This window comes from Pararge aegeria, chromosome 17 (genome assembly GCF_905163445.1).
Source record: "Pararge aegeria chromosome 17, ilParAegt1.1, whole genome shotgun sequence".
In the NCBI taxonomy this organism is placed as follows: domain Eukaryota; kingdom Metazoa; phylum Arthropoda; class Insecta; order Lepidoptera; family Nymphalidae; genus Pararge; species Pararge aegeria.
Window position 1 is genome coordinate 1,568,961 of NC_053196.1, and position 25,924 is coordinate 1,594,884.

The 25,924-nt window shown below is 37.4% G+C and overlaps 1 protein-coding gene across 2 annotated transcripts in view; it reads right to left on the reverse strand.

Annotated features, from left to right (window-relative positions):
- LOC120630977 (stress-activated protein kinase JNK) overlaps positions 1-25,924 on the reverse strand; it is a 143,013-nt gene that overhangs the window by 33,006 nt on the left and 84,083 nt on the right. Inside the window, exon 3 of one of the 2 annotated variants that reach the window (XM_039900350.1) lies at positions 9,067-9,132. The exons of the other annotated variant lie outside the window; for it this stretch is intronic. The gene's annotated coding sequence lies outside the window, so the exon portion shown is untranslated. The remainder of the gene's footprint in view (positions 1-9,066; positions 9,133-25,924) is intronic. 2 annotated transcript variants of the gene reach the window in all.

Below are 25,924 nucleotides of genomic sequence, written 5' to 3' on the forward strand. Positions count from 1 at the left end.
AGCGAATATTTCTCGCTTTTATTTGACTGACTTTGTGAGACCGGGCTGCTCTGAATTTTTATTGCGAACCTACCAATTTATTTAGGGTTATTTATTTTGAGCTGGCAATTTTAAAATGAGAATTTAGAGACTAGCATAAAGTGATGTTATTAATTTTATTAAATAAGTATGGTATAATTGACACTTATCCGATTAGAAACTTGCCCAAAAATACCCATACGATGTTTAACTTACGCATTTCTTATCTCATGAGAAATACGAAGTTAAATGAATCTATTAATTAAATCATTATTACAATTAATTTATCATTAATTGAATACTGACTTGGAATAATATAACATTGCGCCAGCATATGCCTATCTTTTAAGGTTGACTGAAACACGGATGAAGTCGCGGGGGAAGTTTAGTAATCCGTATAAACGGGCCATAGATATTTGCACGACCTCCCCAGCGCAGTAGCTAGTGGTCCAATAAGTGGGGTAATCAGCAGCAGAAGGGGGAGGGGGCAATTTGGTAATTTATAATATCTGAATTTTCTCTGATTTGGTCTGGTGGGAGGCTTCGGCCGAGGCCAGTCACCTCACTACCGACAAAGATGTATGTACCGTCAAGCGGTTAAGCGTTCCGGTGCGTCCTGCGTGGAAACCTATTACGGGTACCTATTGATTCAATAAAACTGCCATGCCTCTAACAGGATAGCTCGCTACCATCTTAGACTGCATCATCACTTTCCGCAGGCTAGCTTGTAAATTTTATAAAATGCCCTAAAATCCGCTTTCTGTAAGCGATATATTATACTTAGCTTTTGGTACAAGTAAGTAATGTTTGGTTTGGTAGTAACATTTAATTTAAGGATTATGAGCCTTTGAAACGTTACAAATTGTTTGTGTAAGGCCTTAGGCTTATAATTGAAATTGGATCTAGAATAATGGTGAGAGACACGGCGAACGTTATCAATTTCTACATCCAGCTTACAATAACTATACACTAGATGATCTCCAGGCTTCACTAGTCTTTATCTTATGGTGGTTACTGGCCTCGACCAAAGCCTCCCACCAGACCAGGTCTTAGAAATACAGAAATTATAGATTCTGAAGTTGCCCCTATCGGGCATCGAACTTAGCTTCCCCCTTTAACAATACAACGCACTCTTTTTATAATCGCTTTCATCGGCGTGTTCAGTTTATGACCAGTTCGGAGATTCGTTCTTCCTTGTTGTATTATTTTACGTATGCAGTGCACATTACTTATTGGTTTATCTTTAATTGTCATCTAAAAGACCAAAAATGTGCAATGTAAACCTAACAAGAAAAGAAAAATTCTGTCTTTGGAGCCCAAGTTAGGACTTACACAGATATCTATTGGTCCCACCTACCGCATAAGTCCGAGGTATAAATGTATGTTTTAGCCCCCTATATATCACTCAACATACTCTTATCGCTTTCCCCCTCCTAATAATTTCACGTTAAAACTTAAAGATATACTGATCAAAAATTTGCACAGGGAAGGTTTAGTTGCTTTTCAATTTAAGTCGTCGAAATTTTTTGTCGTTCCAAATAATCGCACCGCAAAACCTTATAATCCTAAAATTCAATGTTTTTCACTTAAGCCAAACATTTGCACCGTCTACCAAAAGCCAAGTAAGAAATTAAAGTTAAACCAGCACTGGTAACAAAACACGGGGTCTTTTGGGGATTACGATTTTAGGCGTTTGCTGTCTAAGCACAAAGAGCAGTTAACTGACAAAGATTAAATTTGCCTAACCCCATTCTCCCCCGTCTAAAACAAAACGCCCCCTACCTAATTAACTTGAAATAAGAAATAGGATCTATTAATTCGACTAGTGTCGATTTTTTTACTATTTTAATCTGTATTATTGTTTTTTTTTTTTAAATTTGGTTATCATAACAACGCGTTACGCTTTTTTGCGATATTTTAAATCCTTTTTGCACTGATTTTCTTTTTCTTCCTCGTTAGCCTACTGCTTAGCATACTCAGCATCACAAGGTCCCGGGTTCAGTTAGCAGGTTGGGCCAACATTAACCGTTTACGCATCGCACGCATCGGAAGCTCTCAAAAGGAATATTTTTTTGATGCTCCGCTATTATTGGTCGTAGCGTGACGTAACATATTCTATGACCTTCCTCGATTAGTGCACCATGCAATACAAAAATATTTTTTCGATTCGAACCAGTAGTTCCTGATATTAGCGCGTTAACCCAAACAAACTCTTCATCTTTATAATATTGGTTTCATCATCATATAATTCTATTATGAACCCACTACATGCCACGGGTCACCTCCCACAATGGCAAGGTGGAATCCACACGCCTTTGAAAACATTATGGAGACATGGTTTCCTCAGGATGTTTTCCTTCACCATTGAAGCAAGTGATATTTTATTGCTTAAAACGCACATAACTTATACTTGAGGATGTTATATGTTATATATATATATATTTATGTTATATATTTTATTTGTATTTATATGTAATATATTTATATATATATATATATATATATATATATATATATATATTTATATTTTATTTATATTTATATATTTGTATAATTTTTAAATCTTATTTATTGCACCACCTACCTCTTTTCTATGTTTTTTCCTTTTACGCCATTGGTTGCCTGGAAGAAATCGCTATGTAGCGATAAGGCCACCAAATTGTACTCTCTTGATATGTATTTATATCTTTGTAACTACTTTTTTTTCTTTGGTTTACAATAAAAGTGTATTCATTCATTCATTCATTCATTCATAACTTAGAAATGTCGCGCTGCGAAGTGACGTGAAGTCCTAGGCGCTCTGCTACAACCGCTCAAAATATAAGTAAAGATAAGATAAATATACTTATAATAGGAATACAATTAGTATCCCCGGCCCATACTCTGCTACCGCAATAACATAGCTACGTGTAGAGCAAGCCGGGTAATCACTTATCGCCTCCCCCGACACGGCAGCTATCATCGCGCGTAACGCCGGAACATCGCGTGAATGCTAATTTGGAAATCGATACAGCCTCTCAGCCTCCCCGCGTGACTTACGGATAGACGCCCGTTTGATACGAACGTGCATCCATTATTATTAGAGACTACAGAGTTTATCGATAGCATAAAAACAAATAAACAAGCAAATCTTTTCTTTAGAAGCATAGATAAATTATTTACAACCTAGGGTGCCAGCTATACAAATATTGTGATGATCAGTTTTGGGGCTAAGGATAACATAGGATATTTTTTAAATAATATATAAATATACTACAACAATACACACATCGCCATCCAGCCCCAAAGTAAGCATAGCTTGTGTTATGGTTACTAAGATGACTGATGAATATTTTTATAAATAGTAGATACATAAATACTTATAATATACAGACAAACATCCAGACACTGAAAAATATTCATGCTCATCACGCAAACATTTTCCAGTTGCGGGAATCGAACCCACGGTCATTGACGTGGGAAGCAGGATCGCTGCTCACTGCGCCAGTCGGCCGTCTAAAAATACTGGAGCCCTGCTTTTCCGGGATAGAGTATAAATTTAATATTATTTCTATCTCCAGGATTTAAGCTATCTCTCTATCAAATTTTAGCATGATGGTTTTGTCACAGTGGTTGAACATTGTTACAAGCAAACAAATAACATTCACTTTTCAATGTATGAGACTATTTTTACAACTGTCAATTTTAGTTAGTTAGATTTATGTAAAGCCAATAGGCCTAGTTATCTATGGAAAAGAGCAACTGCTGCTGATTCTTGCTGGCTTCTTCTTGGTAGAATCTGCCTTCCGACCCGGTGGTAGAGTCACTACAAACAGACTGACTTGACGTTTCAAAAGTGCTTATAGTGCCTACTTGAAATAAATGGATGGATGGACGTTATAAGTTTAGAAAGCTAGAGCGAGCTATCAATTCTTGTATTAAAGACACCATCATCATCATCATATCAATCTGTTACTGGCCCACTACAGAGCACGGAACTCCTCCCAGAATAAGAAGGGGTTAAGGCCGTAGTCTACCAGTACGGATTGGTGGACTCTGTTCACCTTTGAAATCATTATGGAGAACTCTCAGGCATGTAGGTTTCCTAACGATGTTTTCCTTCATTGTTGAAGCGAGCGATATTTTAATTGCGTATAAGAGTGGTTAGTTGATTTTAATGATTTCTTTCAAATTATGAAAATATCACCAGGCTCGACTTTACATACAGTTAACTATCCAATATCCAAGATTTCTTTCATGATGTGTTATGGCGGATATCCGCCATTTTTGATTTATAGAATATCAAACGTCAATATACTTTGCGTACAGTCTTACGACACAGAATATATAAAAGCATTATGTACCTCAATAATCGGTTGTATTAATTTGTTATTATACAGATTCAATAATAAGCCCGCATTTTATTGCGTGAGTGGTGAGTGGCAACTTATAAGGAAGTAACAATTTTTATGCGTGTAACTTCACTTCCATGCACCGTTTCCTGAGAAAGGAATAGATTTTTCATAAAGACTAGGTTCCAAAATAATATAAACAACAGACTTTTTGTGAGTTCAGATATTGCACGTTTTCATCCTCATTTTCCTGTTCCTAGCACATAGTAACCTACGATTAATGGTCAACTGTCACAGGCTCTGTGACGTCTTGTTTTGAAGTTTATGATGCTAAGTTGACGTTATGAGAGTAGATAAACTTTTCGTGCGACTTGTTGTTCTTTGAGAGTGGACGACAACCACATTAGGATACCATACGCTTAGGTCAAAACTCTTTCATTTCAAGATTTTATACCTCTGAATGCTTTTAGTGACTCTACCACCAGTTCGGAAGGCAGATTATACCGAGAAGAAGCCGGCAATAAACTCATCAGTTGCTTTTTTCCTACATGTTTACATTTTACCATTCATTTATTTATCTTGTGATAAAAGGATGCCGGCTGCTTCCAAGTTCCAAGCAACCTTGTCATTATGAAATTCATTAATTGAACCTCGCCTCGTTGTAATAATTGTGTTTTAATATATTGTTTTAACCTATGCATTGGTTAGTCTATATATAGGTGGGTCGTGGTTTAAAAATCTTTTTTCGGGTACGAAACAAAATATTCAACATTTTGATTTGTTCGAACATGCCTATTGTCGCACTCGTCCATTGCCCGGGGACTGTCGTAGGCACGAGGTACTGGCGGAGGCTTCTATTTAATGGGGAATGGGGGCGGCGATCGATCGGGCACGTGCCGTCACAATATGGTTAATTGTATCTGTACTGAAAGCCACTTACATTGTTTCTCTCCTCTAATTGGGTTTACACTGCGATATGATAATAGCGAAGCGATTGACAGGATATTATATATTAAGGCGAGGTGAAACTAAATCCATATTTGGGATTTTTTTATATTTTAATTTTAGTAGGAAGAAATAAAAAAAAACCGTTTTATTTATTACTTTCAATAAGTAAAAATTAATTATTTTTCTAATTTTTATTTGGCAATAACTAATTGCTAAGGTGAAGGCCTTCCGAGATGACCAAACGTCCGTATCATTAGTAAATTGCATAAAATTTAATTTTGAACACAAGTCGGAAAAGTAACAAATATAATTTTAAAATGTATTCTTAGGTTGATACCTATCAATGTCTGTATGTTGCAATCGTATTTCCCTAACAGATGAAAATTAGTCGGGCGTGGCTCTTAACCATGTTTAATGAAAATTAGTCCAAGATGGCCGCCGCCACAAAATGGCGGATTACATTTTTTTTCACAACTCCCTCAATATACGTATCAAATGAGAAAGCTTGACTAGTAAAAACAATACACTAACACAAATTTCAAATCCAAGGTGGTCGGTACCAATAAATGGTCAATTCATTTTTTTTTATAATTCTTTTAATAAGGGTATGAAATGAAAGGGCTTGACTATTAGAATAATATACACTATATTAAAGGTAACTTCAACTCCCGTCGGTTCCGAATATATGCGAAATTAACCCATTTTAACTATTTTTGCTTCTTCTTAAACCAGGACGCGTTTTGAACCCTCGTAGCTTTAGTTTTAAGTTTACAAATATAGTTATCGCCATCATCTCACTACCGTGTAATTTTCATGTAATGTGCGTACATTACAACACAGTACAAAAGTGTCACCTATGGGCTTACTTGAATAAAGATATTTTTGACTTTGACTTTATTAAAATATGTTTCTTAGCAATTAGTGACTTATTTGATTTATGGTTGATCCGTTAACGGTAGGTTGTCAGTAAAAATAACTGAAACAAGGTATTCATACCTGTTTGGCTGTGCACTTCGCTTCGGAAAGTTAATTATAGCGCCGAAAGTTTTACACATTCGCACCAAACGGATGCCTACCTAGGTAGGGTTGTCAATTTGTAAGCCACAGGGGGAGCCCACAATGGTGGAGCTTAGCCCGATCCGGGCAAACAACGAGGGTTGTTAAATGGTCGGGGTGCGAGGCGGTGGTGAGCCAAACTTTTCACAAAGAATTTAACCGCGAGATGTTTTCCGTCTTCGATTTTTATCCCTGCTTGTATTATAAACTAGCTGACACGCGCAACTTCGTCTGCAACAATTCGTTATTACAGGTTTTAGTATCTTAAAAAAACCTAGAACCTAATTGCAGCGCCTCCGGCGGCATTCTTCTTGCTTTTACCATTTCTATACCCGTGGTAACTTCTAAATGATAGGTCCATATTGAACAATTTAAAAAGGAATTTGCAGGTACATCATGTTCAATCTTTACTTTTTATTTTGATATGGAATAATATTAATTAAGTCGTGTTTTGATTGACAAATTAAAAAAAAAGGAAAAAAAGTGTTATTGTGACTTACCCATAACAGTTAGACATATAGCTTCCTATACACTAAAACCTTCCACATGAGTTATTCTGTTTAATAGTGAAAACCGTATGATCCGTTCGGTAGTTTTTCAGTTTTTTGCGCTCAGACAGACAGACATACAGACAGACGCGTCGAGGGACTTGGATTTATAATATGTTAAAATATAGGTAAAGATAGAGATTAGAAAAGTTAGATTTATTAGAACTCGCCCGCCTGAAAGTGAACTCGAAGTCATACTCACTGGTCTAACACCGCTTCAATTATTACAATTATTAATATACTATAAAAGAAATGTCCGTCAAGTTTTTTCATTTATGCGTCAGTGCTACCATTTCTGTTAAAATTACCCATGATAGGAGGTTTCAATGACTTTACTGGTGTCCAGTGCAGCAATAGAAACTTACCACAATTCGAGAAATCTGATTTTTCAGAATTTTATCTGATTCCAATTCAAATTTCATTTATTTTAAGTAGGCTTAATTAATAAGCACTTTTGAAACGTCAAGTCAGTCTGTTTGTAGTGACTCTACCACCGGTTCGGAAGGCAGATTCCACTGAGAAGAGCCGGCAAGAAACTCAGCAGATTGATCTTTTCCAACATCATTTTAAAGTTTAACAATCTTTAGAATTTTTCTGTTTTGTGAGAGATGAGAGCGGAGTGGCCTGCTTCCAAGCAGCCTTGTCGTTAAGGAATTCATCAATCGTGTAGTAACCACGATTTGTTAAATGTGTTTTAATATATTATTTAAACTTAGGTAAAGGTAGATCTAATATTGCCTTCGGTATCATGTTATAAAGGCATATACCCATCCCCACAAAGGATTTCTGTATTTTTCTCAGACGATATGCAGATATCACTAATTTATGTCTGTTTCTAGTTAGTCGACTGTTTATATCGACTTTTTCTGATCTGATCTTATGGAAGGCATTAAAAACATTAATGCTGGAAAAGGGTTACTGCGGAGTTTATTTCCGCCTACAATCTATCTTCTAACCAGTCAGAAATACAGACAGACTTGGCGTTACTTAAAGTGCTTGTAAGTATTTATCAGGCATTCTTGAATGAAAAGAATTTTGAATTTGTATGGTTCCTGTGAAAATGGAACCTTAAACAACTAGGTTAAAACAAGATAGCGCTTTCCTTCATCCTGATGAATGATATAAACAAACTGATCCAAAGCAGTGGAGCGGAGGTCCGCATGATAAATCGGTTCACTGCCCCGACGACCCAAGCTTATCTAGATGGGTTTTGTAGCGATGAAGCGAAATATGTGAAATGTTCAAAAATAGAAGAAGTGTATTTTTGTTATAGTTGCCAGAAAATTTCCTCTCACAGGTTTTTTTGTTATACCTTTTTCATTCGCGAGCTATTGCGATTTATTTATATATATTTTCACGAGGATTAAACCATTTATTATTTTACGAACAACTTTAGTTCAAACGAGCTTTTATCGCATTGGGATAGGTCATCAGATTTTATTTTATTTATTAGCTTTTGAAGGGAAACAAACAGTACTATTACACATAAAAGTAATGCCGTATTTTTATATAACATAAACCAATGAAGTTTCCACAACTTAGTTATACATATAATACGATAACATTAACCAAGCGAAAATTATACAACAAAATAAAATTAAAACAAAAACTTTAAAGCTATATACTTATTTTATTAGACAACGGTTGTACTGCAATGGTCTGAATTACATACACTGGAAATCCTGAGTATATTAATTTAGTTTACAATCTATGCATAAATTTAAATATGTTAGGTTGCTTGGAAGCATCCGGCTCCGCTTTCATCTTTCACAAGATAGACAAATGAATGTTAAAATGAAAATTGATGATGTTGGAAAAGAGTAACTGCGGAGTTTCTTGCCGGCTTCTTCTCGCTAGAATCTGCCTTCCGAGCCGGTGGTAGAGTCACTACAAACAGACAGACTTGACGTTTCAAAAGTGCTTATATTAGGCCTACTTAAAATAAATTAATTTTGAATTAAAAAAAAAATAACGTAGTAAAAAGACTTATTTCGTTGTAGGTTATACAATCTGTTCTGTCCCAAAACTCCAAAAAACATTCCTTACAAGGTTAGTAAGTACACGCACATTATAAAAACACATAATTCAGTCATGTTTGCCTGGCAGCACAATATATTCCGGCAGAAAAAAGTAATTTACGACTTTAGGTAGAGCAGGGTACTCACCATAAGTTACGCGCATCCATTTTGTGACGAAACCGCTCGATCGCTCCGGACCAGAGCGTTCCGTACCTGGAACAATAATATAATTATTACGTTTGTTTTCTTAATAGCAATTGTTTTATTTCCCGGAATGAAAAGTATCCTAAATCATATCTTTGTATCTAAGATGCAAGCATGCTATCATAATATCAACCCATTACCGACAGGGCATGGTATCTTCTCAGAATGTGAAGGGGCCGTAGATATTTATTACGATCTTATTAGTTTCGTAATGAGGATGTTATATTTTTTGCACCTACCTGCCTAACTAACAAGTACAAGCCATTTTAAGGTGTCTGGGTGTTTAATCTGTATTTTCTAAGTATTTATGTTTATTGTTCATAAAAATATTAATTTATATTTTTTTATAACTTAAGACAAACTACGCTTACTTTGGGGCTAGATGGCGATGTTGTCGTAGTATAATGAATGTATTTTTAAATACCTATCTATTTTAAATAACTAAGTCAAGGCGCAGGCGTCGTTGCGCCAAATTTCTTAACTTGTAAGTTACCTGGCTTAAAAAGGTTGGGAACCCCTGCAATAGGCTATCACCGCGAAATACTCTTTGCAAAACACCAAGATTGGTTTCACATCCTCCAGGAACGTTGCAAAAGTGTTTCAGAGATAAAAAAGCATGATGCGTTGGTTGAGCCATACATAGGTAACAAACCAACAAACAGACACACTCTTGCATTGGTAATATAAGTATGGACTAAAGTGTTTATAAAATAGGAGGTAATATTAAATGTTTATATTTAAAACATAACTTGGTTGATATCTCGTATCCACATTAATATTAGTGTTTTTTTTTATAATTTTTATTAGTGTTTTACCTACACTTGGAGGAATTATCAATTTTATAAATTTAAAATGCATATAAAAAATTTCGGAACCGACAGGATTTGAACCTGCGACTCTCTGGCAATCGCGGCCTGAGTGCTTTCTCTAATTAAGCTACGGCTCTCCTAGCCGCCTTACACATCAGTCTTATAGCGCCTGTAGCGTCCTCTAGTAGGAAACGTTGCAGTTTCGATCTATTATGGCCCACCTGCTAAAGCATATTATTTGTAATATGGACCTTTGAAAAAGTACATATATATATATATATATATATAAATATGTACTATATGTATATGTACTTTGTACATGTATATATGTATATATATATATATATACATATATATATACATATATACATATATACATGTATATATATATATACATGTATATATGTATATATGTATATATATATATACATATATACATGTATATACATGTATATATGTATATATATATATATATACATATATACATATATACATGTATATATATATATATATATATATATATATATATATATATATATATATATATATATATATATATATATACTTGCGGACTCCAGCGCCATCTGTCGGGCTGATTTGTGAATCTAAACCATCCAGGGTGCCACTCAAACGCAAAACAAAAATATCATTCTAATCGGTCCAGCCGTTTAGGAGGAGTTCAGTGACATACACACAAGAAATATATACATAAGAAATCCACAGCATTCATAAATGCGCCAGGGAGGTTATCAAAACTCAACATAATTTTGAGAATCCGATTTCGATTGGCCAATTTGAATAAAGAATTTATGATCCGTTCAATCAAACGGCTCTCTTCAGGATGGCTTACACACTACAAACTCACGGACCGCCGTCTTATATCGAATCAATCACCTAAAAGCCGATATCAATAAGCAGCCTGAACCCTCCGGCGTTCGGTATCTGATCCAATACAGCGATGTTAAGCCAACCGGAATAATTTCCGGATTGCGGATGACTGCTTTAGTTTTGGGCCATTGGTTACAGTGCATCTAAGGCGCAGATCACACAGATGTAAGGTCTGGAGTTGACATGATGTACACGTCTTTACATTCTTATATACAGTTACTGCCATGTAAATTAATTTTTCAGCCACATGGTTTCGTTATATCATTTCTTAGTACTTGGGTGATTATTTATTATTATCTTAATTAGGCTTTATTATGCATATAAAAACATCGTTGCAAAGTATCGATAGGTTCTCGTCCTTATTTCTTTAATTTTTAAAATAATCAAAAAAATACTACATCTGTAGACATTACTGAGTATTTAGATTGTATTATATTTAAATTACTATTTTATATTGATATTTGCTCGGAGTGAAATTAAATTTATAATAAATAAATAGATGTACTACAACAATACACACAACGCCATCTAGACCCAATATAAGCGTAGCTTGTGTTATGGGTGTTTAAACGACTGATGAATATTTTTATGAATAGAATACATAAATGCTTAAAATATACATATAAATACTCAGACACTGAAAAACATTCATGTTAATAGCACAAACATTTTCCAGTCGTGGGAATGAACCCACGGCCTTGGACACAGAAAGCAGGATCGCTGCCCACTGCGCCAATCGACCGTCAAATGATGACCTCGACGAATTCCAAACTTCATCTAAAATTGCAAAAATAAAACGTTTTATACTGTAACCGAATCCGTATAAAACGATCGTCTTGTGGGTAATTATATTTGCGTTTGTCTGAAATCACAGGTTGAGAGAATCTTACTATTAAGTAACTAATGTATGAACCAAATATAAATTTCATCAATATTGGTAATACATAAGTGAATAAGAATAAAAATATACATTTGTGAAGTTGTACGTAAACGAAGTCATGAGAAGCAGCTAGTTGTAATAGGTATATTTGTAGTCGCTTAAAAACAAAACAAAGTGAGGTGATGCATGTACTTATTACAAGCGAGGTTCAGTGAGCTGGATGAGGTCTTTGAAGTGGACCGCGCCCTCCAGTTTATAAGATTATGCCTTTGTGTGTACAGAAATTGTCTGCTATCGGGTACATAATGGCTGTGATAAAATGTTAACTTTTTTGACGACCTCCCTGGGCTGCTGTGAATTTAATTAGGTGATCCCGGGTTCTATTCCCGGCAGGGGCATTCCGGGAATTCATTATTTGGGAGGCTTTGGCCTTGGCTGGTTACCACCCTGCAGACAAAGACGTGCCGCTAAGCTATTTAGTGTTCCGGTGCGGTGTCGCGCTGAAACCGATTAGGGGTATGACTACCATACTCCCACTAATAACAGGTTAGCCCGCTACAATCTTAGACTGCATCATCACTTACCACTTGCAGTCAAGGGCTAACTTGTAGTAAGCATGGCGGTAGTAGTTCCCCAGATAAACTCTATCACAAAACTATCTTGCAACACTTCATGTCGCTGCTTGTACGGTGAAGCAAGCTGTCTTGAATTTTTAATTAATTATACTCAACGAATTAGTTTGGCCATCCAAAGGGACAATGCTGCCAGCATCTCGGGAACTGTGCCTCGCTGCGGTGGTTTCGAGGACGTTTTAGATTTTATTTAGTTTTTAAATACTTTATTTTAGGTTATATTTATAATTTTGTATATTATATAAAATATTTTTTTTTAAATATAATTAATGAATACTAACATAGTCGTTTAAGTTGTATTACTAACAAAGGTGGACCTTAGTTGTCTTTATAAAGAGATTATTATTATTATAAAAACGTTGCAGTATGTACTACTGCAATATTGCAATATTTACACAATGTTAACCTGCTTAGTCCCTTTGTGACCACGATCCATGTCATCATCATACTGGCCCCACTACAGCGCGCGGGTCTTCCATGTAACTGGGTCGTAATACCGACAAATCAAAATATTACAGTTTGCACTGTTCATTCAAAGTTATAAGACAAGTAGCCACTCGTGAATTTCCCTTCAAGCCCGGTATGCTAATTTTATTTATCCGAGGACCGAAAATACTCGGTTTCCGCCTCGCTGATTTTTATATTTTTGTTTGGCGAACAGCCGGATTCAGGTCCGAGTGGGCCAACTTTTGTTTATAACAGCTTTTATCTTTTCATTACAGTTGTGTTTTTATTTCTTTCTTTTTGCCAAATAAAGGGGGTCTTATATTCGGTAGCATATTTGAGTACACAGTTTTTTTACCTACTATTTTTTGGCTGCAATCTAACGGTGGTAAGTAAAGATACAGTTTAAGACGATAGCGGGCTGTTCGGCGTATAGCAGTTTATATTAAACCCTTATCCCTAATCCGTTACTTATGAGAATGCTAAAAAAATAAATTCGTAATCTAAGTCTTAGTCGGCAGGGTGGTAACTAGCCAAGATCCACCCTTCACGAATCACCTCTGCTGGGGATCTAGTCCGAGACCTCCCACGTATAAGAGCACAACGTTTACCATACCACTGCGATAGTGAACTCTGAGTTACATTAAACTCTTTTTTTGGGCAGTCGCAAGCGGTGTAAATCATTGGCAACCCGGCCTGCTAGACTTCTGGAACGAGCTGGTTTTCCTGGAGTACCCAGCAACAGCAACGGGGAAATTGGACATACAACAAGCAAAGCGGAAAACGGCCCAGTGAAAAGAAGAAGAAGAAATCGTGCAAAAATATGAAATACGAATTTAAATGCACAATTGACCAGTTTAATTCTATTAGCCAACAGGAGTTTGATGGCAAGCTCTCTAAGTACATGTTCGGTTGCTAGTAACACATGCGTGTGCTCGTTTCGCCACTCCGCCGGCCTTGCCCGGGTATCGATCCCGCGCCCGTTCTTTAGCCACGTCACATTATGCCTCCGCACGCACGAACCATTGAATACATAATGATTTATAGCTTAAGCAGGCACCGCTATTATATTAAAATTCAGCCTCGTTGCCAGGCCGGAAACAGTCGGTTCCTGTCATCATGAAATCATTCTGCCCCCTTCCTAGGCAGAAACTGTCGGCCCCGATCATCATCATATCATACGCACCCATGCTAGGTCATGTGATCATCATGTCATTCTGCCCCCTTCCTTGGTTGGCAATTGTCGCTTCCTATCATCTCATAGAACTCTGCCCCTTTATAAGTCGGAAACTGTTTGTCTCGGTCGTCATCATCATATCTTTCCGCCTCTTTCCTATGCCGAAATCCGTCCGTCATCATCATAAATATATCATATCATATCAACCGTGGACGTCCACAGCTGGTCATAGGTATTTTGTCATGTGTTCCACATGCCGGTCTTCTAGAGAATTCAACTCGTGTGATGTCACAAAACAAAATACCTATGACCAGCTGTGGACGTTTGCCCGCCTATGTTGGCTTTTGCACGCATATTTCAAGCTAGCTGCTGCTAGCGATTTCTACCGTATTGTTTTAAGTTTTTGTAGCAATTCCCGCAGGGTATGTTACCCTGGTACTTTGCCATAGGATGCAGGCTATATAATATGGTACGCACCCAAAAAATTCAGACCGTAATAATATGGGGTTAGACGTCTGAGGCTCCACTATTTTGTTTGTGAACTTAATCTCATTTTAACTTTTCCCGATAAAATACCTCAAGCGCCTGTCCTTTAAAAACTGAGCGCCAACATCGTTATGCGCGGCTCAGTGGCGAGTGGCGTGCCTATCGGGCATTATTTACGCCGATTGGGATCTAATCGGCGACAGAAACGCCGTTTGGTTCGCCCACTCGGATTTATCGGCCGGGGCTTGCCAAGGACCTTATAATAACTACGAGAAGAAAGAACATTTGGAATCACATTGAGCCGTACGGTCGGTCGCGTTAGGTTTTAAATTGAATGTCTTACGGAAAATGTAACTTAAAATCGGTCGTATCTCAGTGGAATAAATACACGTAGAGAGCGTCTTAGATGGATTTCCACTGCAGGAAATACTTGTAAGTCTTTCCTGGGGGTTTCCGAACTATGCAAAGAGACTCCCTGCGACAAAGGCAGAGAGAAGCAGAATGCGAGAGTCAAGAGAAGTTTATATCCAGATGGAATGTTTCCCACATGTTTTTAGGGATAAAACGTATTCTATGAGAAAATTAGACCCTGCCTGTGATCTGAACTTTGTGTGAGCTGATCATAGGTTAACTTTAAACAAACTTATTTATTACATTTATAATGCGCTCGTTAGTACGAATAAAAATAACTACCAGTACATAACAAAGTTTTTAATTTTATAGGACCTAATTACCGATGTTTATCGTCACCACTTTACCACCATGTTGTCGACCAACTGAGATAACGAACACAGACAACTCTCGTTGGTCGCCGTTTTTAAAACAAAGAGGATACAAACACTACGCTAGTCTATGATATCTTTATTCGCAAGCCTAGCCGCCGCAAGCTCATTCGCGGCAAATTCGCTGGAAAAATTCAGTATTTGTAAAAGTATACGCGACAGTAAGCTCCACGAATCGGATTACTGAACACGAATAAAGAAGCGTTGACGTGATTTATTCTTATTTTAATGATATGATTGTTAGAACGTATAATCACTCGTTTCTACGTGAAATATACGGATAAAATCTTTTTCATGTACCGATTTAGACCGCCGATTGCGAAGCCGCCGGAAAAAAACTCGTTTATATACGAGTACGTAAGAGCATTATTCAAATTATTAACTAGGGGAGAAATTAGACGACATAAAGTTTTATTTAGCTTAGTTAAGAAAATAAAGTTGATGTGAGCATTATACAAATTATAGCAGTTATAGGCCTTAATAAGGTCGGGAATAAGGCATTATGTCGGTATGAAAATAGAGATGTAATTGTCGTTGAGGCGTATTCTAAGTACATTTAGACTTATAAGGTTTCTTTAATTTAAAAAAAAAAAAAAAAAAAAAACATTACCACAGTCTGCTTGTGTGTAATGAAATCATACATAGTTTACTAAAAAAATAATTGAAAACTTATTTTTCAAAGTTGTAGTCCGCAAAAAAAGACAATAATAATAATATATTTATTTAAACCAAGTCTGGCACATTCTGTGTTTAGTAAATCTTTGCTTAACAGTTCTTTTAAACTCATTACGACCCTCATTTCTCCTAAATAACGTTTACGTAAGTCGACAAAGACATGCCGCCAAACGTTTTCGCGATCAAGTACGTATGTTGCCTTGTTTTGTTTTTGTTTTTTTTTAACCTGTAGGTTAGCCCGTGCCTGCAATCGCACTGTTTCTGCTCCTTCACTGCAATCTGATGGAAAGTGATGATGAAGTCGAAGTTGATAGCGGGCTAACTTGTTAGGGAGTATGGCAGTTATATAAAACCCATAATCCTAATCGGTTTCTACGCGACATCGTACTGGAACGCTAAATCGCTTAGTGGTTTTTTTTTTTCTATATTTTATTTAGTGTTTATATATTAGTATTATTGCTATCTCCTCTCAAGAGTCTTACTGGCTCCGTTCGTGATAAGGTCGCCTTCTGCGTATAAATTGTGTTTTTTTTGTCCTGTACTTTTTATCGGTTTTTATGCACGTTATTTAAATAAATAAATTCATCCAAACGTGGGCATTCATAATATTATTGAATATTAATTTGAATAAATAATCACCCACACACATGCACGCACACACACACAAACACACACACACTCACGCATGCTCGCACACACACATAAACACACACACACTTATATACGTAATAAATACGGGCACAGCACATATGGGAAGACACTGACCCCCAAGACACGGGATATCCTAGTTTGGGAGTCCAGGGTAATTTTAGAAAGAACATTGTACTTTTAAGCAAACAAATACTTTTTATTTGTATTATTATTATTATTAGTTAACATTTAGTAGTTTAACTCCGAAGTTAAGTTTGTTGATTTGATAAATTACACTAGGGGCATTGTACTATCATGCGACAATTAACCAAAGTAATTGCAACTGACCAAGAAAATCTGCAGTCACTGCGGCGTTTACTTGGAACAAACTATGTAGAGAGAGTGAAAATTTAATCGCTTAACTTCGTTAAAGTTGACTCGAAACTTTGGTTTTCTCCATTGGCATTAGGCGTACCACCAACTTATTTTCTGATAAGTAACTCACCAGATATTGACGTCTAAGTACCTCCTTGGCGCAGTGAAAAGCGCTGTGGTCTTATAAGTTGATGGTCCCGGGTTCTATTGCCAACGGGAGTTATTTGGAAATGTATAATTTCAAAATTTAAAAAAAAAAAAATTTAATTTCAATTTATTAGGCAAATAATGTTACACTTATAATATAATATTTAAAATAATTTTATTATATAATGTAACGTATGTACAGCCAGTTTTAGAGGTATTTTTTAAATATTTTATTAAATTGATTTTCAGTGTTCATAATAAAATTTCTTAATTTTCTGTGGTCCGGTGGAAGACTTCCGCCGTGGCTAGTTAACCGAGACGACTGGCCGCCCGAGTGATTTAGCGTTCTAGTACGTTGCCGCGTAGAACCGATACAGGGTTTAATATGTACGGGAGCTATCGTGATACGCTCGACCGTAACAATAGGAAGATCTTCCTCCGAGCGGGTGATCGTGCTCGGGGACCGAGGTCCGAACTTTCACTTTTGGAAGTTGTATATATAGGCATTCTTAGTGAACACTTCGCTAGCGCGATGTAGGATTTTAGTAGCGCCATCTAGTTATGTAATGTGGAGACCGCCACAGTATTCCCCTCCGAGACTGGAAGTCGTACCATTGAAGCAGTGTTGCTTGCTGTAGTATGCCTCTGTCACCAATCGTGTGCGTACGTTGCGTGCGTCGAGAGCGTTGAGAGCGTTGAGAGCGTTGCGTGCGTAGAGAGCGTCGAGAGCGTTGCGTGCGCTGAGAGCGTCGAGAGCGTTTCGTGCGTTGAGACCGTTGCGTGCGTTTCGTGCGTTGACACCGTTGCGTGCGTTACGTGCGTTGAGACCGTTGCGTGCGTTGAGCGTTACGTGCGTTGAGCGTTGCGTGCGTTGAGACCGTTGCGTGCGTTGAGACCGTTGCGTACGTTGAGACCGTTGCGTGCGTTGAGACCGTTGAGCGTTACGTGCGTGCGTTACGTGCGTGCGTTTATTGCGTGAGGCATGCTTTGTGGTGCTGCGATTATCTCGTCGGGTGTGCGTCAGACATGAGTTGCGGTGCTGCGATGATCACGTCGGGTGTGCGTGAGGCTTGAATGGCGGCGATGCTGCTGCGATGATCACGTCGGGTGTGCGTCAGGCTTGAATGGCGATGATGCTGCTGCGATGATCACGTCGGGGTCACCACTGTACGGGAGCTATCGTGATACGCTCGACCGTAACAATAGGAAGATCTTCCTCCGAGCGGGTGATCGTGCTCGGGGACCGAGGTCCGAACTTTCACTTTTGGAAGTTGTATATATAGGCATTCTTAGTGAACACTTCGCTAGCGCGATGTAGGATTTTAGTAGCGCCATCTAGTTATGTAATGTGGAGACCGCCACAAATATATCTGTCCTGCTGTCCCCGTTAACTATCTATCACTTTAACGGAGATCATTACAATAATGCTCAACTTTTCTTTCATAGTGTTAATTGACGGAGATTGCCTAACCGAGTGTTAGTGGAATACCATCGGCTATAATCAGAGCAAAACTTTGGAGGGCACGCAAAGAACGCGTCCTACATGCCGTGTATATCATCCAGAGGCGTAGGTGTTAAGCCACGTGTTTATATAACGAAATCGACACGCCCTTCAAACTGGAAAAGATCAATGCTTCTTAGCGGCTGAAATAAGCACGGCGGTAGCGCTTCCCCGGAAGAACTCTCTCACAAAAAGCTCCGCAGTATTACTACAAAAAAACTTTTCAAATTCAAAATTTCTCTATTCATGTAGGCCTATCACAGGCACTTGTATGAAGCGGGATGGTGATAACTTCGTTCGCCAACTTAAACCTAAAGCTATGAAGGCTCCAAACGCGCGCTGGTCTAAGAAGAGCCCACAACAAAATTTGCCGGGATTTTTTTTTTACTATCACCATCTCACAGCAAATTTTATTAAGCTATGAAGTTAGAGCAAATGACACCCAACCTTTTTTATCGTTTAAGTATTCCTTAACATTATAATAGGATTTTTCTGTAAGCTTACGTTTTATATAAACTTCGAACTTATTGAGAGACATCTCAAAGATTTAAATCACGAAGCTATGAAACTCGGATTTCGTATCAGGAGCGTGAAAGAAGAACGTTTCGTGCGAGACTAGATGTCAACTACGAGTAAATAAGGATGCCACCGCTCACGGCGTCTCGCTGTTCTGTGGTAGAATGGAGTGGACGAACGAACAAGATTGTGATGATTCTGAGCATACTCACCGAGGAAAAAAAACCGTCAACACAAAACTCATCAACTAAACTTTTATCAACATTATAGTACTTAGGTTACGGTATAGATATGTATACCTTAAATATGTATAAACAAACAAAACGTGTGAGCGAAAGAAAAAACAACGAAATTAAACAAAAAAATATCACCTGACACTGTGGTGTTACCCAATTCCATTCTGCAATAAACAACAATCTCGAAATCACTCAGCTGAATTAAAACATCCAGCCGAATTTGGTGTGATATAAATAATGGCAACATTTCTCTACAATGGCGGCCAAAAAGTCGAAAGAGATAAGTTGGTAGCGATAAATTTTTCACTTAACGTAAAACAGAGCGCGGGGGATTGGCAGGTGAATGTATACTTTAATCCTGCGGGACGAGGTCGTGACGATGCAAATTACAAAAGTAGTACGTTAGTACCTAGATTAATAAGGTGGATGTATTTAATTTAGCCTGCGACTTCATCCGCGACTAAGCTGCCACTATGAAAAAAAAATTATATAGATCCCTTGCGCTGAAAAATACAAAAGGAAAACTATACCACGGGAACCGTACGTTTTTCCAGTATAAAAAGTAGCCTGTTCCAGGCTTATTATCTACCTCTGGTGCCAAGTACCTGGAAGTTTTACGGGATTGGGTATACTTAAGTAGTAAGACTATTTCAACATAGCCTTCGAGATTAAAAATGGTTTTGTTAGTCTGTCCGATGTCCCGGGCTTATTTTCAGAACATCGCCACCAATTAAGTCTTTCGAAAGCGGGTTCCACTTGCGATTGAAGTTGAAGTTAATAACACAAGAAGAAGAAATTTGCAAGAAACGTTCTATTGTTATTTTGCACTTAGGGCAATAGGAAAACAGATATTACTCCTAACTAGGACGAAGTCGCAGATATTACTCCTAACTAAGAATTAAATTTTCCTATATATGTATTCTTATATCATTTTATCTCTACCTATTTTCCCTAATTACATTGAAATTCCATCTATTTTTTTTTTGCAACAGTTTATGATCTACCTGTGAACACTTTTATGCACGAGGGCATAAAATATTTTAAGGCCACTAAACAAGTAGTAACACGAACTCTCTTCATTTGGAGTGAGATGGTATTCTTTAAAGTCGTACAGTGTAACGTTAACAACCCCGTACCCGCAGAGTATGCCAGCGAGAATGCGTAATTGTACACGTGACGGCGCTACAAGATTTCTTCAGCAAAGGGAAGAAAATCTTATTACGTTTGTGTGATACTTTCTACAGGGGAATTTTTATAGCTTTTTTTGTGTATATTTGGCAAAGAATATTTGAAATGTCTACTTATATTATAGATGCCAAAATGTGTATGCAATTAATATTGGCAATTCGCATTTAAATATTGGCAAGTATTACTTTAGTCTTTTTTTGATCACGATTAGTAAGGAGGAGACAATTTTTTATCAACTATTTTATCTATTGACAAAGATAAAATTTTCTTGCCCAAACACAGCAACTGGGAAAAAAGAGGTTAGAAGTATTATTATATGTTATATAATTTGTATTTTCATTACACTCATGCTCAGAGATTGGATAAAACTATGGAAGAGAAATATATTAAATATGGTAGATAAATATTTGATCCTTGGCATTGATATTTTAATTTAAAGTAAGGGTGGCAACCTTAATTTCTGCCCGAGGACAAAAAAGGTTTTTTACGCGTTCCTTATCTTGCACCAGCTCCCAGACTACGACGGAGGTCATTGGAGGTGAATTATCGGTTCCCTGGTGAATTCGAGCGTTTCAACTTATATTATTCGAGATGAGAATAAAATACTGGGAAAACTTATGTGCCCGAATTTATATCGCAGCATGAAATTGCTTTACAGTTGCAGAGTTTAAATGTATGATATGAGACAGAATGAAAATCGTCAGAAGACATTTCATAAAAAGTTCTTGCAGTATTGGACTTTTGTTCTTTCTTATATCGCAACAAATGAAAATTATCTAAATTATAACATGACATTGATACGCCAGGGGACAGTTGACAGTCGCTAATATATTATTACATACAAAACTGACTGAACCCGTAAAAATAGCAGCTAAGCAACTGAAGTGGCAGCTAAACCAAATTACAAAAAGACCATTTTAAAAATAAAACTGAACTTGAACGTTTCTATTATAATAAAATGCAACTAAGTAACAGTTTCAGTTATCACATCTATTTATGTATGCAGTGTCATAGCTGACGCGTCAGTATTTGACCGTCGATATAATTTTGATGCGATGGTGCTTTACTAACAACTTACAATTTACAATTTATTTATTGTGCGCTCGAAGATGCAATTCTATATAATTACCCTCTTTTTGTAAATTAGCCGGTTAGTTCAATTTAAGTGGAAATTCCTTTATGGAACAATACATTTATTAAACCAGAAACCAGAATATTATCGTCTGTGTTAAAAAGCTATAGGATAAATAAAAATGGGCTGGAATAAAACCTGCATGAAATCTTTCCGCAACTCTCAGCCTATAAATCCCAGAGCAGTTTACAGCTTCTCTCTGATCGATATCGATATATAGCAGCATTGTTTTATTGCTGCCGCTTATGTTGCAGCTCTCTAGCTAGTAATATATTGTAGGGTATGCTTATTGTAGACTTGAGTGCATTCCCCTGTATCGCTAATGAACCGAGTGTGTCGTAAAGTTTAATGTATTACGGGAGTTGAGTGTTATTGTTATATACCACTAAAATTTTTGAGTGAATGAATAAATGAATGGATACACTTTCATTGCACACCACAAAAAGTACATAAAAAATAAAAGAATAAAAAACAGCACATACAATTTGGCGGCATAATCCAGATTTTGGCGAATAAAAACAAATACAGAAACTAGGTAGGTAGGTAAATAATCCAATTTCTGAGTCAAAGGGCGTGGTTTCGATTCCCACAACTGGAAAAAAGTTCGTGTGATGAACATGAATGTTTTTCAGTGTCTATATGTTTATCTGTATTTTATAAGTATTTATGTATATTATTTATAAAATTATTCATCGGTCATCTTAGTACCCATTACACAAGCTACACTTACTTTGGGGCTAGATGGCGGTGTGTGTATTGTCGTAGAATAATGTTCGTGTGATGAACATGAATGTTTTTCAGTGTCTATGTGTTTGTCTGTATTTTATAAGTATTTATGTATATTATTCATAAAATTATTCATCAGTCATCTTAGTACCCATTACACAAGCTACGCTTACTTTGGGGATAGATGGCGGTGTGTGTATTGTCGTAGAATATTCATTTATTTATTTATTTAAACCGGAAACTTATACCCAGCAGTGGGATATTATAAGGGAGGGGGGGGTTACGACAAAACAGAGGCGTTTCAAGGCTTAGAGTATTATGAGAATCAAATCAACGTAACTATATAACAAACGTCTTAATAGACACCCCGAAAAGATGAGAGAAAAGAATAGTAAATGTTGCGAAGTATTATCCCGCCGCCGCCGAGACGGATAATGTTAAACCGCCCTCTGGGATTAAGCGCCATTTTGTTTCATCTCCAGCTATTTAGTTAAGTGTTTGCGTATATATAGAATGGTTGCGTAAAGATGCAGCCACACTAATAATATATTGGAGAATGTTAACTGTCCCCTGGCTTATACAAAAAATAATTTTAGACAATAAAGTCTCCTTAGAATCAAATAAAAGTTTTTTTTTGTAACAAATATAAGAAAGAACATAATAATGCAAGAACGTTTTGAAAAATGTCTTCTGTCGATTTTCACTTTCGCGGTTAGCATATTTTAAATGAAGCAAACTTAAAATAGCTTATTTTCCAATAATTATTACCAGGTGATAGAGTATTATCTCTTGAAATTAATTAAACCAGCGGTTATTGGGCTAGCGGTCCACCAATCCGCACTGGGCCAGCGTGGTGGACTACGGCCCTAACCCCTTCTCATTGTGGGAGGAGAACTGTCCCCTGTAGTGGAACGGTAATGTTTTTGTATGATGAGGTTTTTACATCAAATTAATGCGGTAAAGTAGCGGAGCGCAGCTAGTCTATATATATAAACGGATTAAATTAACGCGGGTAAAGCAGCGGAGCGCAGCTTGTCTACATATATATATATATACAAACGGAAAAGGTGCCTAACTGATCTATCAGTGCACAACTCAAAGTGACGAAAAATTAGGATACATTTGTCATCCCCACACACGAATTGAGCACGTACATAAACCATGTACATGACTAATTAATAATGAGGCATCAACCACTCCATATTAGTAGTGTTTCTCGTACATTTAGTTTGAAGTGAGAAGTGCTCTGTGTGTTGTCACTCACTCTATTTAGACACTATGCATGAGGTTTCTATATTTTCTTAATTCTGTGTCACCACCAGTGGCGTGCACTTGATACATGCGCAAAGGCACTGCTTACCCAAATTTTTTTGTAAATAATAAAGGGGAAGAATTTTATGCAATCGTCTTTCTTTATGCATACCCCCCTGGTCAAAAACCCTGCGGCCACCACCCGTCCTCTTCACGCGGGTGTTACAGGGCGACTAAGGTAATATAACTGAGAACCGGCAGCAGCATCTTCTGTGCTACTACTACCATCTCCTGCAATCCTCCTTCCAAACCCTGGGATAACCCTCCCGATGGGAGAGGTTTGTAGTCTAGCAGCGGACTATTCAAAATTCAAAATTCATTTATTTCAAGTAGGCCTAATATAAGCACTTTTGAAACGTCAAGTCTGTCTGTTTGTAGTGATTCTACCACCGGTTCGGAAGGCAGATTCTACCGAGAAGAAGCTGGCAAGAAACTCAGCAGTTGCTCTTTTCCAACATCAACAATTTACATTTTGCATTTTAACATTCATTTTTCTATCTTGTGAGAGCTGAAAGCGGAGCCGGATGCTTCCAAGCAACCTTGTCATTAAAAAAATCATCAATTGTATAGTAACCTAGCTGTAATAAATGTGTTTTTTACAGCTAGGTTACTATACAATTTGCAGACAAATTGTGACCGTGGTCTTAGCAAAAATCGTCTGTATAAAATATACTGCCGTCGAGAGTTTTTACATTTTACGCCTCAGTGACTCGGAAACTTGGCACGGAATTATTAAGATTGCAAGCTTTGTTCAACCACACACATCGTAGACATGTGCTACGAAATTTACGGTGTATGTGATCTAAAGTTTTTAAATCGTTTCAACGACATGTTTAATAATTAAACGAAGCTTTAATGATTTAACAAACTGCCTCTTTGGCTTAGTGGTTAGCATGCTCAGCATTTGACACCCAACGTCCTGGGTTCGATTTTCGGGTCGGGCAAAAAATGTTAGGTATTATAATTTTGTATTATGAAAATTAAGCTTAATTTGCTATACTCCGCGAAATGCAGGAGAATCGGTATGGTGCAATTTATAATTTCTTCAATCCACACCGAACAGATCTTCGGCAATGTACCCTCTACGCACGTCTCTCCGAAACCGGAGCATCCTTAGGAGATGTTAACTTTACAATTAATAATTGTTAGTTCATAATTGTAATTGTAAAGTGAACATCTCCTGAGTATGCCGGTTTCGGAATATATCATGGAATTCCGCAAAGCAACGCCTGCTTCTATCCAATATTGGAATTTTCGTTAAAGATTCTAAAGGCAGAACGAATTCATCTATTTGGCGGTGCCCAATCCATTGATCGGTGTGAGCGGTGATAGCCTAGCGATTAGGATTTCGGCTTCACTTTCGGAGGGCAGAGTTTGAATTCCAGCACGCACCTCTAATTTTCTAAGTTATGTGCAATGAATATGTAGCTTATTTAAAAGGTGAAGGAAAACACTGTGAGGAAACCTGCATGCCTGAGAGTTCTCCATAATGTGCTTAAAGGCGTGTGGAGTCCACTTAACCCTTCTCATTAAGGTAGGAGACCCGCGCGAAGTAGGCCGGTAAAGGATTGATATAATGAATCCATGAGTCCCTGTTGTCATTAACTTCTTGCATTTTAATAATCGTTTTAGAGTCTTTGCACTAAAATGATATCTCTTAAGAGAGCGGAGGTGCTGTAGCAGTGGAACTTAAATCACTCAGCAAGCGATGGAAAGAGCTATGTTAAGAGTATCTCCCCGTGATCCGTAGAAGAACTAGAGTTACCGACATAGCTCAACGAGTCGCGGTGAAGTTGGAATGGGCGAGGCAAACAGCTCGGAGAACGGCTGGATGTTGGGGTTCCAAGGGTGGCAACCCTGCACCGGTAAGCGCAGCGTTGGTCGACCTCCAATCAGGTGGACAGACGACATCAAACGAGTAGCGGGGAGCCGCTGGATAAAAGCGGCCCAGAATCGTGTTTGGAACGCCCTACAAAAGACATCGTCCAGCATGGGACGTCAATCGGTTGATTTGATGATGACATTTTGATAATGATGAATTTTCTTATTTGGTATTCCAAAGAGTATACAGTTATGATGATTTGGTATTCCATAGAGTTATGAAATTGAAGCTGTTGGTGTCGATAGGTTCAAATAATAAAGTCGACTCAATAGATTATAAAACATTACTTGTTCTTCCAGGCACGGAGGAAAGGGCCAATTTATTATTGATTAAATAGTTGGTAACCCAACCCCTCGAAGTAAGGCTTGGGTCAAAGTTGCTTAA